The sequence below is a fragment of the Chionomys nivalis genome, chromosome 18, assembly GCF_950005125.1.
Source record: "Chionomys nivalis chromosome 18, mChiNiv1.1, whole genome shotgun sequence".
NCBI lineage: Eukaryota > Metazoa > Chordata > Mammalia > Rodentia > Cricetidae > Chionomys > Chionomys nivalis.
Genome location: NC_080103.1, coordinates 17,291,221 through 17,306,343, shown reverse-complemented (window position 1 = coordinate 17,306,343; position 15,123 = coordinate 17,291,221). Strand labels below are relative to the sequence as shown.

At 41.9% G+C, this 15,123-nt stretch overlaps 1 protein-coding gene across 5 annotated transcripts in view; it reads right to left on the bottom strand.

The window, feature by feature from the left end:
- Csde1 (cold shock domain containing E1) overlaps window positions 1–6,450 on the bottom strand; it is a 41,574-nt gene extending 35,124 nt beyond the window's left edge. For all 5 annotated transcript variants that reach the window (XM_057793510.1, XM_057793512.1, XM_057793514.1 and 2 more), the window contains exon 1: window positions 6,345–6,450. The gene's annotated coding sequence lies outside the window, so the exon portion shown is untranslated. The remainder of the gene's footprint in view (window positions 1–6,344) is intronic.
- Window positions 6,451–15,123: the final 8,673 nt, after the last annotated feature.

Sequence of the window (15,123 nt, the reverse complement as noted above, 5' to 3'; positions counted from 1 at the left end):
ACTGAAAATTAGGAATACTTTTGAGGAAGGCAATGAGACAGGTACCAGCAGTTGTTAGGAGCACTGGCTGCTCTTCCGGGCAGAGGATCCATGTTCTATTTATTCCCAGCATACACACAGTGACTCACAATGACCTATAACTTATAACTTCAGTTCCAGGGAATTACACTCTCTCCTAGACTCTATGAGCAAGAGGCACACATATGGTATAGAGACATACATTCAAACAAAGCATCCATACACCCACACACACACTGGTTTTTTTGAGACAGGGTGTCCTGGAACTCACTCTGTAGACCAGGCTGGCCTCAAATTCACAGAGATCCACCTGGCTCTGCCTCCCAGGTGCTGGAATTAAAAAGGCGTCACCACTGCCTACCCTCATAAAACAATTTTTCAAATTTAAAAACTACAGCAGGGCCGGGCGATGGTGGTGCACGCCTTTAATCCCAGCACTCGGGAGGCAGAGACAGGTGGATCTCTGTGAGTTCGAGACCAGCCTGGTCTACAAGAGCTAGTTCCAGGACAGGCTCCAAAACCACAGAGAAACCCTGTCTCGAAAAACCAAAAAAAAAAACAAAAAAACAACAACAAAAAAACTACAGCAGGGGTTGGGGATACCTAGTTATGATTGTCAGCAACTAAAACTCCAAAGCAAAAACGAACAAACTTCAACAAAATCACTTGTTTTACTGGAAAAAAAGAAAATTAAAGGTAGTGGCACACACCTTTAATCTCAGCACCTGGGAGGCAGATGAAATCTCTTGAGTTTAAAGAGAACCTTGTCTATAGATCGAGTTCTAGGGCAGCCAGATATACAGAGAAACCCTGTCTCAAAAACAATGTCTTTAAATTTGAACTAAATTAACTCAATCTAGGATGATAAATCATGTCAATAACTAATAATGAAAGACTCCTACAATCTACACCCCAGAGGCACTGCAGAGCTCATCTTGAATAAGACCAGGTAGTATATATTAAGCACAAACTTACAACAAGAATTGAGTAGATAAAATAGTTATCTTCTTGTTTATAATATTTATAGGTAAATGAATTAAGTCTGAAGAACTCATAGTTTATTGGTCAAGCATGTATATAAAATTAGCTAGCTACTACAAATAATATCATTCATCAGTGGTGTTGACGCCATTAACTCTCTGAAAACAAATTCATCTCCCTTTATCCCTCCAAAGCTAGACACTTAAGAGCAGGACTCAAATGAAGAGTCTATTTGTTGATAAATATTCAACTCTTTCCCCCATTGTTCCACAGGAAAACAGTAGCACTATTTATCGATATTATACAATGTTATTTTAGGAGTTAAATTTTTTTTTTTTTTGGTTTTTCGAGACAGGGTTTCACTGTAGTAGAACTAGCTCTTGTAGACCAGGCTGGCCTCGAACTCAGAGAGATCCGCCTGCCTCTGCCTCCTAAGTACTGGGATTAAAGGCGTGTGCCACCACTGCTTGGCTAAAACTAATTCTTTTACTTGAACTAAATTATTCTGAATGGTACCTGCCTTAGAATAATCAACACCTGTCCTATTATTTCCCGCAGCTGTATTATCTCAAAGGTTTAGCAGAAATTAATATAGGCTGAAGGATTTTTTTTTTTTGTAAGACAGGGTTTCTCTGCTCTTGTAGACCAGGCTGGCCTCAAATTCACAGAGATCCGCCTACCTCTGCCTCCTGAGTGCTGGGATTAAAGGCCTGCACCACCACTGCCCGGCTAGGCTGAAGGAATTTACCTATATGGTAATAAATCCATCTAAAATAAACATATCAAAAGACTTTTTTTTTGGTGACAAGAATAGTATGTAGTCTTTGCTGGCCTGGAATTCACTAGGTAAAGGAAGCTAGAACTCAGAGATCTGCCTCCCTCTGCCTCGCAAGTGATGGGATTAAAAGCCTGTGCCACTGCGCCCACTCAGTTTATAATTTTGACAAATTACTATGAGTATATGGCAGTATATACTTGGGGAAAATGAAAATAAAAGACTAAACCAGTGTGTAGAGCATCTGCTAACCCACTTCCTGAAGGAAGCACCTCTTAAGAGGAAAAAACAAAGATCCAAATTGGTTACAATCTCCAAGGCCAGACATTTCATTGAATACCATACTTAGAACATTTTTCTTAGGTGTGATTATGAATAAAATCCTTGCCTTCACAGTTCAAAGTTGTGATGCATTAGCTGCTTTTAACTTCAAATACATCGCATATAACACAAATAAAGCACACAAGCTCTAATTTGTTTTCACCCTGTTTTCTTCCTCCTATGTGTTTTGTGGTGTTGAGAACTGAACTGGCAATCTTACTCGTGCTAAGCAAAAGCTCTGCTCTTGAGTTATACCTCTACTCCCTTAAATTTTGGAACTAAGATTAATGATAAACCTTAGATCAAACAACATAATCTAAATCGTTGGGCATGGTTTTGCATGCCTTTGAACCTGACTCTTTTTGGACAGAGGCAGAGGGATCTGAGATCAAGGCCAGCCTGGTCTACAGAGTGGGTTCCAAGACAGAAACCCTGTCTTGAAAAGCCCAACTGTCTTATGGTGGAGCAAGCCTTTATTCCCAGTATTCAGGAAGCAGAGGCAAGCAGATCTCTGTGACTTTTTTTTTTTTTTTTTTTTTTGGTTTTTCGAGACAGGGTTTCTCTGTGGTTTTGGAGCCTGTCCTGGAACTAGCTCTTGTAGACCAGGCTGGTCTCGAACTCACAGAGATCCGCCTGCCTCTGCCTCCCGAGTGCTGGGATTAAAGGCGTGCGCCACCACCGCCCGGCATGATCTCTGTGACTTTGAGGTCAACCTGGTCTACAGAGTTCCAGGACAGACAGGGTTAAACCAAAAACAACCCCCCCCCCCAAAACTGAAAACTCATCATCTATTAGGGGGAACTAAAAAAAAAAAAAAACCCTGATATTGATTCAACTATCCTTTAGTATATATTTAGTAGTAACAACTGTGCTGAGTTGTTAATGACCTGGATACTAGGACACTTAAAATTATTTTTCTAGCATATAGCTGCTATTAAATTCAACAGTCAGGGTGGGAAGCTGAAGAAATTATTATCCAACAAAAACTTACTTAAAGCTACATCTTATGTTTGAGACAGTGTCTCATATAGCCCAAGATTACCTTGAACTTATAATACTCTTTCCTGCCTTCCTTCCCAAGTGCTGGCATTACAGGCTTATGCCTCTACACTCAGTTTTACTCTGTGCTGGGGACTGAACCCAGGACTTTGAGCATACCAGTCAAACACTAAACTATATCTCCAGTATCTGATACATTTTTAATTTATAATTTTCTCAAAGTAAAGTTTAAAAAAACAAAAATCTTGGTTTATATAACTTAATTATATTCAAGATGTTAATACTCACAGAAGCAGGCGGATCTCTCTGAATTGAGGCCAGACTTGTTTACAATGAGACCCTGTCTCAGAATGATAAGATTCAAGAAGAAAAACACACCTTTAATCTCAGCACTAGGGAAGCAGAGGCAGGCGAATTTCTGTGAGTTTGAGGCCAGCCTGGACTACAAGAACTAGTTGCAGAACAGGCTCCAAAGCTACAGAGAAACCCTGTCTGGAAAAACCTAATAAATAAATAAACACAAACCAAGAGAAACACAAGTCACTCCCAACACAGCAGTTTCACCATGTAAATCACTCCCATTAACTAAGTTCTTGTAGTTGTAACCACTGTGAAAGTTCTGAATTTATTGTTTTGTGAGAACAGCTCTCCCTATGTAGCCTGTGATGGTTTCCGGCTCAAGATCCTCCTCTCTAAGCTTCCCAAGTGCAGGAACAAAGTTTGAGCAAAAGATCTTAAAATGGTTCTCCTTTATGTTTTTAGAAATCTTCAAAGGCTCAGCAATTCTTTGTGTCTTACAAAATATCAACATTTCTACTTGATTTTGCAACACAGTCCTAATTATTTTACTACTCAAATTCACCCAAAAGGAATTTCCATCTACTTTATTGTAAAAAGTATAGCCCTCATAGCAATATGAATATACTTAGTGCCACTGAACTATACTTCAAAAAAGGTCAAAACTAAGGTTTATGTTAGATAAAAAAGGGATGACTGAGGGGCTACTTGAAGGTGGGGGCGGGGGAGAGAAAATGGGTAAAAGAAAGTCAGTTTTCACAATTTTCATTTGCTGGAAATTTACCACAATTCTCAACCACACCTTTAAAGGTTACACTTAAGTCAAAACTTACTTATAAAACAAGAAAACCTATCTTCTGTACTTCAAATACTTTGCTTTTCAACTCAGCTGCTATAAATACTCATCTTGATGGTAAACATCCAGAGCAGCTGCACCAATCAACCTACCACTTTTTTTTATTTCAGCTGTAAAACTAAAGAGAAACAAAGATAAATATATCTAAATTTTTTTGTTTTTGTTTCTTCAGTTTTTTTCTAGACACAGTCTGTGTAGCCTTGTCTGTCTTGAAACAGCTGTCTATAGCTTTGTAGACCAGGCTGGCCTTGAATTTAAGAGATCTGCCTGTCTCTGCCTCCCAAGTGCTGGGATCAAAGGTGTCATCACCTAAATCTTAACGACTCGTACACACAGGGGTGTTTGGCTGTTTATATACTTAATCCTCATTAATATTATCCACATTAATAACTATACTGCCACTCAATTTAGTACTGAGTTTGCATTCTAGTACCTCAAAATAAAAATGAGCACCAGGCATGGTGGTGCATGCCATTAATCCTAGCACTTGGGAGGCAGAGACAGGCAGATCTTTGACTTCAAGGCCTGCCTGGTCTACAAAGTGAATTATAAGGGCCAGCCAAGGCTACACAGTGAGACTCTATCTCAAAAAAGACAGACAGAGGGGGGAGGGAGAGAGAGGGAGGGAGGGAGGGAGGGAGGGAGGGAGGGAGGGAGGGAGGGGGGAGGGCATACCGAGTATTTTGGTAGCTTGAAATAATGCCTTATAATTTGGAACTTTTTAAAAAAGTAGGTTAGAGCAAGCAGTCCAGAGACGGAGGATGGACAGTCAGTTCAAGGCCAACGCACTCTATATAGTTCAAGGCCAGTTTGAACTGCATAACCTGTCTCAATAAACGAAAGAAAAACAAACTTGGCAGCTCTGAACTACAAGTTCAAGTTCACAGTAGCCTAACAGAATGTAATTGTCCAAATTCAACTACCACCGTTAGTCCCTTTCTGCCTGCCCCTCAACTGCTTAATTAGCGCTATCTTTTTGCACATTTTAGTTGCAAAGTAAGTGTCCTAATAATGTTCAAATTGTTTTTTGGAGTGGGGAGTGTGTTTTAGGGAGTACTCTCCACTCACCTGTGAGTCCAGTTAGCGACCAGCCACACAGGTGTTTCTAAGAGAAACTCTTTCAAAGCAAAGGAGCCGTAGCACTAAGATTTCGTACTCCCAAACAATGATAAAAACCCTCCCATTTTATCTCCGACTAGGGTTCTAAAACTGCAAACACGACAAAGCCAAGCCGTTCATTGCACAACGTGGGCCAGCGCTTGCACCATGTAGGGAGAGCATCACGGAACTCTCATAACGCATGCCATTTGCCCCCAGACAGAACGGCAGGAGACACGTGCCTAACTGGGACCCCGCTCCCCTTTCAAATGTCAAGGGGCAAAGTTAGGAGTGGAGACACAGCAGTGAGTGACTATGAGTAAAGATGTCAGTTCCGTAGCACTAGGGTCAGATACGGCTGGGGAAAAAGCGGTGTCCCTAAGCACTTTCCCTAGAAGGAACGGGGTCTCGACCCACACACAAAGAAGGCGCCACTGCCGCACTGCGCTCTGGTAGTCGTAGTCATATCCCCAAAGCAAGTGACGGCCAAGAAAGACAAGACCCTGAAGAAAGTAGGCCCTTCTCCCCGGCCTCTTCCAAATGCACACAAAGGACCGCGCCACCACCCCCTTGCCCCTCCCGCCGGGACTTGTAGTTCCCTTTCTCCCAGCCAAGCCGCAGAGGGGGAAGAAGACAGACTACAGCTCCCGGCAGTCCCCGCGCTCAAGCCCCGCACCCTCTGCCTCCATCTTGGCTGCGGCCGGAGCCTCCATTTTCGCTCCCCCCCCCTTCAGTCACAACCACTACCACCACCACAACCACGCGCGTCTCCGGGCCTCAACTCCTCACCAAGCCTCCGGGGCCTGCCATGAGGCCCGGACGGTTGAACCGGGGACGAATGAGGAAGCCTGAATAGGAACTCACACGGAGCGCTCCAATACCCGGAATTCCAAGAGTGCCCACCTTGACTCAGAAGTCTCACTCCTTAGTCAGGGTCTCCTCACCTGTCCTTAATCTGGCTTCTTGCTAACCCCCGTTGGACACTGAGGTCGTACTCACCCCAACAGCTCAGCGCCCCCTCTCCAGCGCCGCCATAAGCAGCACGGCCCGGTACGTAGGAATAAATCTCGCTTCTCTCGCGAGAGTTGCAGGCTCCGAGCGCGTGCACGGGAAGGTAGGGGGCGTGCTCTCAGTACGCTTGCGCGCAAGGGCTGAGTGACGCTAGCGAGTGACCAGCATTTATCCACGAGCAAGATGGTAACTGTTCTTTTATAGTCTCACTCCTGACTACTGCCAGGAGCAATCTCGGCGTTTACTGACTCCGCTGGGACGCTGTGGGCGGAGTGGCAAGTGACTTTAGGCGTCTCTGGGCTTCGGGAGCCCGAATGTTTTAGGCAGGAAGGCTCAAGTAAACCTTGAACAGCAACAGTTCTGAGGGCATGTCCGGAAATGTCATGAAAAAAGGATTTCAATTTTCCTCAACAAAAATCCGGGAGTCCTCAAATCACAGCTTCTCTTTAGTAACCGGACATTCTGTCTCCTAACTCCTACATTAGAATGGATTTCATTCGTTTAGAGGCAAGTTTTTAACAAAGTAATTTATAAATTTTAACTGAGACCTTTTGTCTTACAGAAACTACATTGCTTGCAACAGACAAAAATGAGCAAGGCTAGCCAGGCAGTGGTGGCGCACGCTTTCAGTTCCAACCCTCAAGAAGCAAAGCAGGCAGATCTCTGAGTTCAAGTCCAGCCTGGGTTACAGAGCTAGTTCCAGGACAGCCAGAGCTAAACAAAACCAAAAAAACTCAAAAAACTCTCCAAGCTACTGTAACTGTCCTTTTCAATTACTAGAAGATATTTGTAGTATGCCAGTCTGAATAAATATTTAACCGGCTGAAATTGGTAAAAGGGATTGTTCATTTGATTGAAGTAGAGGAGTGTGATGGTTAAATCTGACCACTGCAAACATCAGTAGGCTTCAGATAATAAAGAATCCTCTAGTAAAAGAAATACTTTATACAGGTCCAGTGGCTATCCTATTGGTTTTTGCTTATTGGTTGGTGGTTTTTTGTTTTTTTGACAAACGGTTTCTCTTGTCCTGGAATTTGATCTGTAGACCAGGCCTATTTGGAAGTCAGAGATGACCTGCCTGTCTCCCTGGATTAAAGGTGTACAACACCACCCACCCAGCCTTTTTTTTTTTTTTTTTTTAGACACAATCTCTACATAGACTTGGCCGTCCTGGAACTCACTATGTAAACCATGCTGGCCTAGAACTCAAAGAGATCTGCCTGCCTCTGCCTCCAAGTGCTCAGATTACTTCCCTGCACAACTATCTTTTTGTATGTGACTACCATATTCTATGCATATAGTAAATGTAGCTTTTCTATTTTTCTATTTATCTACCATTAATTATTATTCGAGCAAAATTATCAAACCTTCAGTTTTATTCAACATCTTGTCTGTTTGATTGTTGGAATGTATACAGCAATAAGGAAAATGGAATGCTAGGTTCTATGGTACGTGTTTGTAATCCTAGCTACCTAGGAGACTGAAATAGCAGTATGAAAAATGGGAGACAAGGCTGGGCCGTGGTGACTGGCACACGCCTTTAATCCCAGCACTCGGGAGGCAGAGGCAGGAGGATCTCTGTGAGTTCAAGGCCAGCCTGGTCTACAGAGCAAGTGCCAGGAAAGGATCCATAGCTACAGAGAAACCCTGTCTAGAAAAAGCAAAAAACAAAAAAGAAAGAAAGAGAAAAATGGGAGACCAGGGTGGACAATGTAGTGAGAACTTGCCTCAAGATAGATAGATAGATAGATAGATAGATAGATAGAGAGAGAGAGAGAGAGAGAGAGAGAGAGAGAGAGATGGATAAGAGTCAGTGCACACCTTTAATACCAACACTCATTAGGTAAAGGCAGGTGGATCTCTGTGAGTTCAGTAAGAACCTACATAGTGAGTTTCAGAACAGCCAGAGCAGCCTGGCGGTGGTGGCACATGTCTCCTCCTTTAATCCCAGCACTTGGCAAACAGAGGCAGGCGGATCTCTAAATTAGAGGCCTACAAAGTGAGTTCCAGGACAGTTAGGGCTACACAGAGAAACCCTGTCTCGAAAAACCAAAAAAGAAAAGAAAAAAAGAACAGCCAGGGCAATGTATTCCTAAAAATGAATAAGAGACTGAGTTACTAACTCCTCTCTGCTCGTATCAGCATATCTGTTCTTAATAAACTGACTCCGATTTTTCTATAAAAATAAAAACAAGAGAAGAAATAAGTTGATGTACCTTAATGGTTCTAAGTTCACACAAAAAGGAAAAAGAAAAATGGTTATGGTCCTGTTCACAAAGAACTTCCGGCTTAATTTGGTTAGATAATGTAAGTGTGGTAAAGGAAAGATGCACAGTATTCAAACAACCTCCAGTTATGAGCAAATCATCTGGAGATATAAGAGGAGGCAGTATTCTTTTTCTGTTGGAAAATTTCTTCATCTCTGTTACTGTTGGTGCAGTTCCACCCATTCCACTGTGAGAGCCAAAGTTACATTTAAAGTTTAAATTACTGAGCTCCAGAGATGGCTTAGTGGTTAAGAGTACTGGCTGCTCTTCCAGGGGACCTAGATTCAATTCCCAGCATCTACATGGAAGCTCACAACTGTCTGTAACTTCAGTTCCAGGGGATCCAAACCCTTTTACACAGACATATAGCCTAGCAAAACACCAACGCACATAAAATAAAAAATAATTTAAACTGGGCAGTGGTAGCACACACCTTTAATCCCAGCACTCGGGAGGCAGAAGCAGGTGGATCTCTGTGAGTTCGAGGCCAACCTGGTCTGCAAAAGCTAGTTCCAGGACAGGCTCAAAAGCTACAGAGAAACCCTGTCTCAAAAACAAACAAACAAACAAAGGTTTTAATTACTAAGCCCAAGAGATCCATAAAACAAAAATGCCTCTGATCTGCAAGCCTCTTGGCCAAGGGCAGACAGTTCCTGAAATGCTAGAGGCTGTTGTTTATGGGGGATAACAAGCCACCTGTTTTTCACTCCCCTAAAAAATTTTGCCAATACCCATCTCCACTGGATGCACTTGGTCACATGTGGGTGAGAGGTTCATAGGCAGGAAATGTATGTCAGAAGGTACGCTTGTCCCTAATTGGACCTGATGGGAAATACCTAAGCAGCTACAACCTGACTGGGGCCATTTTTCTGGGGAACCAAAGATGGACCTAGCCAGAGTCCATCTACCTGGCCAGTATTTAATTAAAGCTTCCTTCAAATTTGGCTTTAAATTATGGTAGTCTTATTCTGGAGACTTACGGGATTAACACCACCTCAGTGCCCTCTTTGATGTCGTGCTGTACTTTTCTACTTTTCTAAGCACAGATACTCACCCTATTATAATTATTGGTTCGTACCACATAGTGATAGGTACTTCAGGACAGGACTGCTGCCAGTCCTTTTACATCCCTGGTTGCTGACTGTGCCTGACCTAGACATCTTTGAAAGGCTTAAAGGAATAGTACTGGGAAGCTGTCCATTGGATAACAGGGAAGGTGTTAGAAATTGGGAGCTGAGCTGGGCAGTGGTGGCGCATTCCTTTAATCCCAGCACTTGGAGGCAGAGGCAGGCAGATCTCTGTGAGTTTGAGGTTCAAGGCCAGTGTGATCTACAAGAGCTAATTCCAGGACAGGCTCCAAAAGCTACAGAGAAACCCTGTCTCGAAAAACCATAAAAAAAAAAAAAGAAAGAAAGAAAAGAGAAAAAAAAGAAATAGTTTATCTTCTATTCAACCAAGATTCAAGGCCAGGTGGTGGTGGTTCAGGTCTTTAACCCCAGCACTTGGGAGACAGAGACAGGCAAATCTCTGTGAGTTCGAGGCCAGTTTGGTATACAGAGCAAGTTCCAGGAGAGGCTCCAAAGTTACAGAGAAACCCTGTCTCGAAAAACAAAACAAAAAAGAAAAAAGAAATTGGGAGCTGGGTACAGTGGTGCATGCTTCTAATCCCAGCACTCCAGATCTGGAGGATCAGAGTTCAAGGCTACATAACAAATTTCAAGCATGCCAAAGAGTATGTGAGACTCTCTCTCTGTCTCTGTCTGTCTGTCTGTCTGTCTGTCTCTCTCTCTTTCTCTTTCACACACACACACACACACACACACACACACACTAAACAAATCAAACCCAATGCCCTCCTAGAGAAGTATAGAATGCAAGCATTTCAAAATAACTGTTTTGTTTTATTGCCTATTTCTTAAATACATATATTTTATCCTTTCCTTGGCTACACAGTTTAGAAATCTCATCTAACTTTACAAAAGAAACAACTTGTGCTCTTGTGCTAGAAGTAAGGTCATGTGAAACTGGACTAAAATAATTAGGTCTGGAAGCACACACTCAGAAACATCACAGCAAAGGGAAACGTTAAACATAATAGTGGCGCTGTATTCTGTCGGTGTAATTCACGTGGATAAAATAAGATAATTATGTGATTTCTAGAGTTACAGGAGGCTTTATGCCTTAAACGGTCACTTCACCTTACTCTGACCATGCCCCAATTTCTTTATCAATTTGTATTTAACACAAAGTATAAGGTGTACTAAACCTAGGGTTATAAGTTTTAGCTTCTGAGGCAGAAGGATTGTGAGTTACAGAAAAATACCTTTTCTCAGAGGGATGATAGTGGGGTATCTTTGCCATAAGATCATGGTACTTTTTCTTCAAGAGAGGCTCAGGCAGGCCTAAGGACAGCCTGAGATATATTTAAATTCAGGGTAATCTGGTCTGCTACAGACTAAGACTGTCTCAAAAGCAAAAACATTGCAAAAATTAAAAAGAAACAAAAGAAAAAAGAGTAATATGATTTGAAATTTTTAATGATTTATTCTTTCTACAGTTATAACACATAAGTGGAAGTATCTTTCCTAGCCAGAAGATCACTATATTTTGAGATAATGGTTTTGGAGCCTGTCCTGGAACTAGCTCTTGTAGACCAGGTTGGTCTCGAACTCACAGAGATTCGCCTGCCTCTGCCTCCCAAGTGTTGGGATTAAAGGCGTGTGCCACCACCGCCCAGCGAGATAATGATTTTTTAAAAGGTGAATTTTGAAGTCAACTGAAAAAAAATAACAATTTTTTATTATTTCTTAAACAATATACATTGAAGATGAAACTTGGAAAATCATTTGTATAATGGAGTAATCATGAATTTAGGGGAGATATTTTGTCTAAGGAAGGAACAATGCTCAAGAAAAAAATGAATTAATTGCTTTTGCTCATTTATCAGACTTATTTTTATGTTCTCAGAAACTTAGACAAGGAAACTGGCTATGGCCCTTGCTCTTTGTCCCTGCAGTTATCAGTAAGCACCTTAGCTCTGGGATCTGAAAATCAAAAGGAATTTGCTTTATTAGAGCCAAACACAACAACAACACAATTGCTTACATGTATAGACGAATTCGTTTATAAATTTAAAAAAAAGGAGCCGGGCGGTGGTGGCGCACGCCTTTAATTCCAGCGCTCAGGAAGCAGAGGCAGGCGGATCTCTGAGTGTGAGGCCAGCCTGGTCTACAAAGTTAGTTCCAGGACAGCCATGGGTACACAGAAACTCTGGAAAAACAAAAAGAACAAAGAATGACGCTAATATGAAAATATTAACCAAATGTGGGACAGTATACCTGTAATGCTAACACTTGGGGAGCTACGGAGGGAAGATCTGGCATTCAAGGTCAGCCTAAGTGACAAAGCTACCCAAGGGTACAAAACAAGGCTTTGTCTAAAAGAACAAAAGTAATAATGTAAGTAACAGTGAGGGAGAAAGAACACAAAACCTCAGCATTGTACTTAAAGGAAGGCTTATGTGAATGCACAAACCATTAACACCTTTAGTCCCTGTGAGATTATAGCTCAGAGAGCCGATTAACCTGAAGGAGGGTGGGGTAAAACCTTGTTTCCATTTATCTGTTTAGTGTCTGTGTGTGCACCTAAGCTCCTGCTGGGGGACCCAGACTCATGTTGAAATCCTAGAGCTACCGTTAGAGCATTTGTGCGTCACCTAAAGTAGGTGCAGGTACTGAAAAGTGCAGAGTGCTGAACCTGGGTCCTCTGGGAGAGCAGGGGGTGCTCTTAACTGTGGAGCCATCTAGCTGCCCTTTATATATACATACACACACACATATATAAAGTATCAGTGTATCATATATTAATATAACATTTTTCTACATATTATAGATTTTATTTATTATATATTATTTTACCATATAGTACATTTATTATAAATATATTATCATATATTAATATAATAATTTATCGTGCATATATGTGTATATTAATATGTTTGTGTGTGCACACACATATATATGAGTGTGTATATACACATACATTTATATACATACATATATGTGTATATATATATATACACACACACACACACACATATAGTTTTGGGGTTGTTTTTTAGATAGGCTCTCTTCGAATAGTCCTAGATGTCTGGAACTCACTCTATAGACCAGGCTGTCCTGGAATTCACAGAGATCCTCCTGCTTCTGCCTCCAGAGAACTGGGATTAAAGGTGTGCGCTCCCACAGCCAACTCTAACGTATTTTTAACTAAGCTCATCTTAGATCCTGACAAAACCCAGCTGTACTTATGATAAACTGTCTACAGGCTCTACATGATCTACACCCCATCTAAGTCTCGAGGCCCCTTGCTCACTGTGATTTGGTTCTACTACCAGTTTGACCTTCCCAACACTGCAAGTGCATTTCTGCTTCAGAAACCTTGACTTTGCTGTTGCCCGGCCTGGGAAGCTTCCTTGCATCATCACCTGTCCTGTTCTCATCATTCAGGACGCAGCACAGTTTTGCCACCTGTTCGCTATTTACAGCCTCCACTCTGCGCAGCTGTAGTTATTGCCTTCAGTGAATACCACTATCCAAAATGAATATATCTGAGACCTTGTTTATTGTCCATCTTCATGAACTATAGCACAAAGCTCAGCTTTCTGTGTGATTCATCACTATATCCTTATAGATCATTTTCCTCAGTGACTTTCATATATAGTAAATGTTAGCAGGATGGATAACATGTTGTACTGAATCTAAGGTTGTATCGACGGTGTGACACTATTTATGGGCGATCAATAAGTATGTTGCCAGTTTTCACCTGGTAGTGGTGGTAATGGCGCATGCCCTTAATCCCAGCACTCAGGAGGCAGAGGCAGGTGGATCTCTGTTAGTTCCGAGGCCAGCCTAGTCTCCAGAGTGAGTTCTAAAACAGGCAGAGAAACCCATGGAGCAAATTAGCTGGTTCCATAACCTCCTGTTCTCTTGGCTCCTACCCTTTATCAGATTATGCTATGTTTTATTTTGATACTTGCCCCTGCTTTATTCATTTCTTCTGGTGACAGACCACCAACACTACAGTTACCCTGGACCCTTCTGACACAGGTGATGGGTTCCTCAAGGTTTACACTGACACCTCTCCATTAAGAAATATGATGGGGGAGATGTTAGAAGATGTTGCTGGCTGGTTGGAGGTTGCAGCCTCCCCAGGCCTAGCAGCTTATCTTCACAGCATGGAACTCCCTCCCTCCAACAAAGCTTCCTGCCCTCATCTGGATCAGAGAATGTCCCTTATCTGAAAACTGTTTCTAAACCAGAAGTCTGTTTTATCTCTAGCTTGACCCTTGGTAAAGATCTTGTTGCTGGGGACTCTGCTATGGGACCCTGCTGCCACATACTAAGCCTTCTGATAGGAGCATGCCACTTAATGCAAATGAGGCTTTGTCTCCAGGCTCCCCAATCCTATATATTTCTTATACTCTAGAATCAAACTGAGCAGATTCACTGAAATCTGTCTCCTAGAGGGTGTCTCCATTCATGTTCATGGGCTACCAAAACTTTCTGTCACCCATTGCCTCTTTCCCGTCCTGGCCTAGTGGTTTGATCCCTAGCACCCACATGGAGGCTCACAACTGTCTGTAACTCCAATTCCAAGGTACCTGACACCCTCTTCTGACCACTCTGAGTATTGGTCACTTATGGTGAACAGACATATATGTATGCAAACACGCACATAAACTGAAATGAAAAAAAATTTAAGCCAAAAAAGTCTATTTTTTCAAGACCAACAGATTAGGAAAGTAACTACATATAAAAAACAATGTATTAGAAACATGAATATATAACAGTTAATATGCACTAAGAAAAAGCCAAACAAAGGAAAAATAGAGGAAATACTTGAATGTCTATTTTAAAAAGCAAACAATTTAGGCAAGCAAACACAGGAAACTATGCAAATCAGAAATCAGGAATGCATTTGTTTTGAGGTAGATTTAGACTTGCAGAGGACTCAGTTTTGGGAACAGGAAGCTCCCAGGAACACTTCAACCAGCTACTCCTATGTCCCTTTACATAACAAAAGAACGTTTTTTTTCAAAGTTGGGCAATTAACCTTGACATAACAATATAAGTCAACAATGAAACCAGCCTGGTTTCACCAGTCTTTCTTTAATGCCCACTTTCTTTCTCAGGATCCAGTGTAGGACTATCCGTTGCCTTCATTCACAGCCCTCAGTGATGGCAGTTCCTCCGTTTCTTCCATTCTTATCTTTGTCTTTATTTTTTAGATGTATTTTGTTTCTAAATATGTTTGTGTATGAGTGGGTCTTTACATGCACACTGCATGTGAGTGTGGCTGCTCATGGAAGCCAGAGGTGTCAGATCCCTTGGAGCTGGAATTACAGTTAATTGTGAGTTGCCTAATATGTGTGTTGGGAATCAAACTTGAGTCCTTTTCAAAAGCAACATGTGCTCTTAACAGCTGAGTGATCTTTCTAG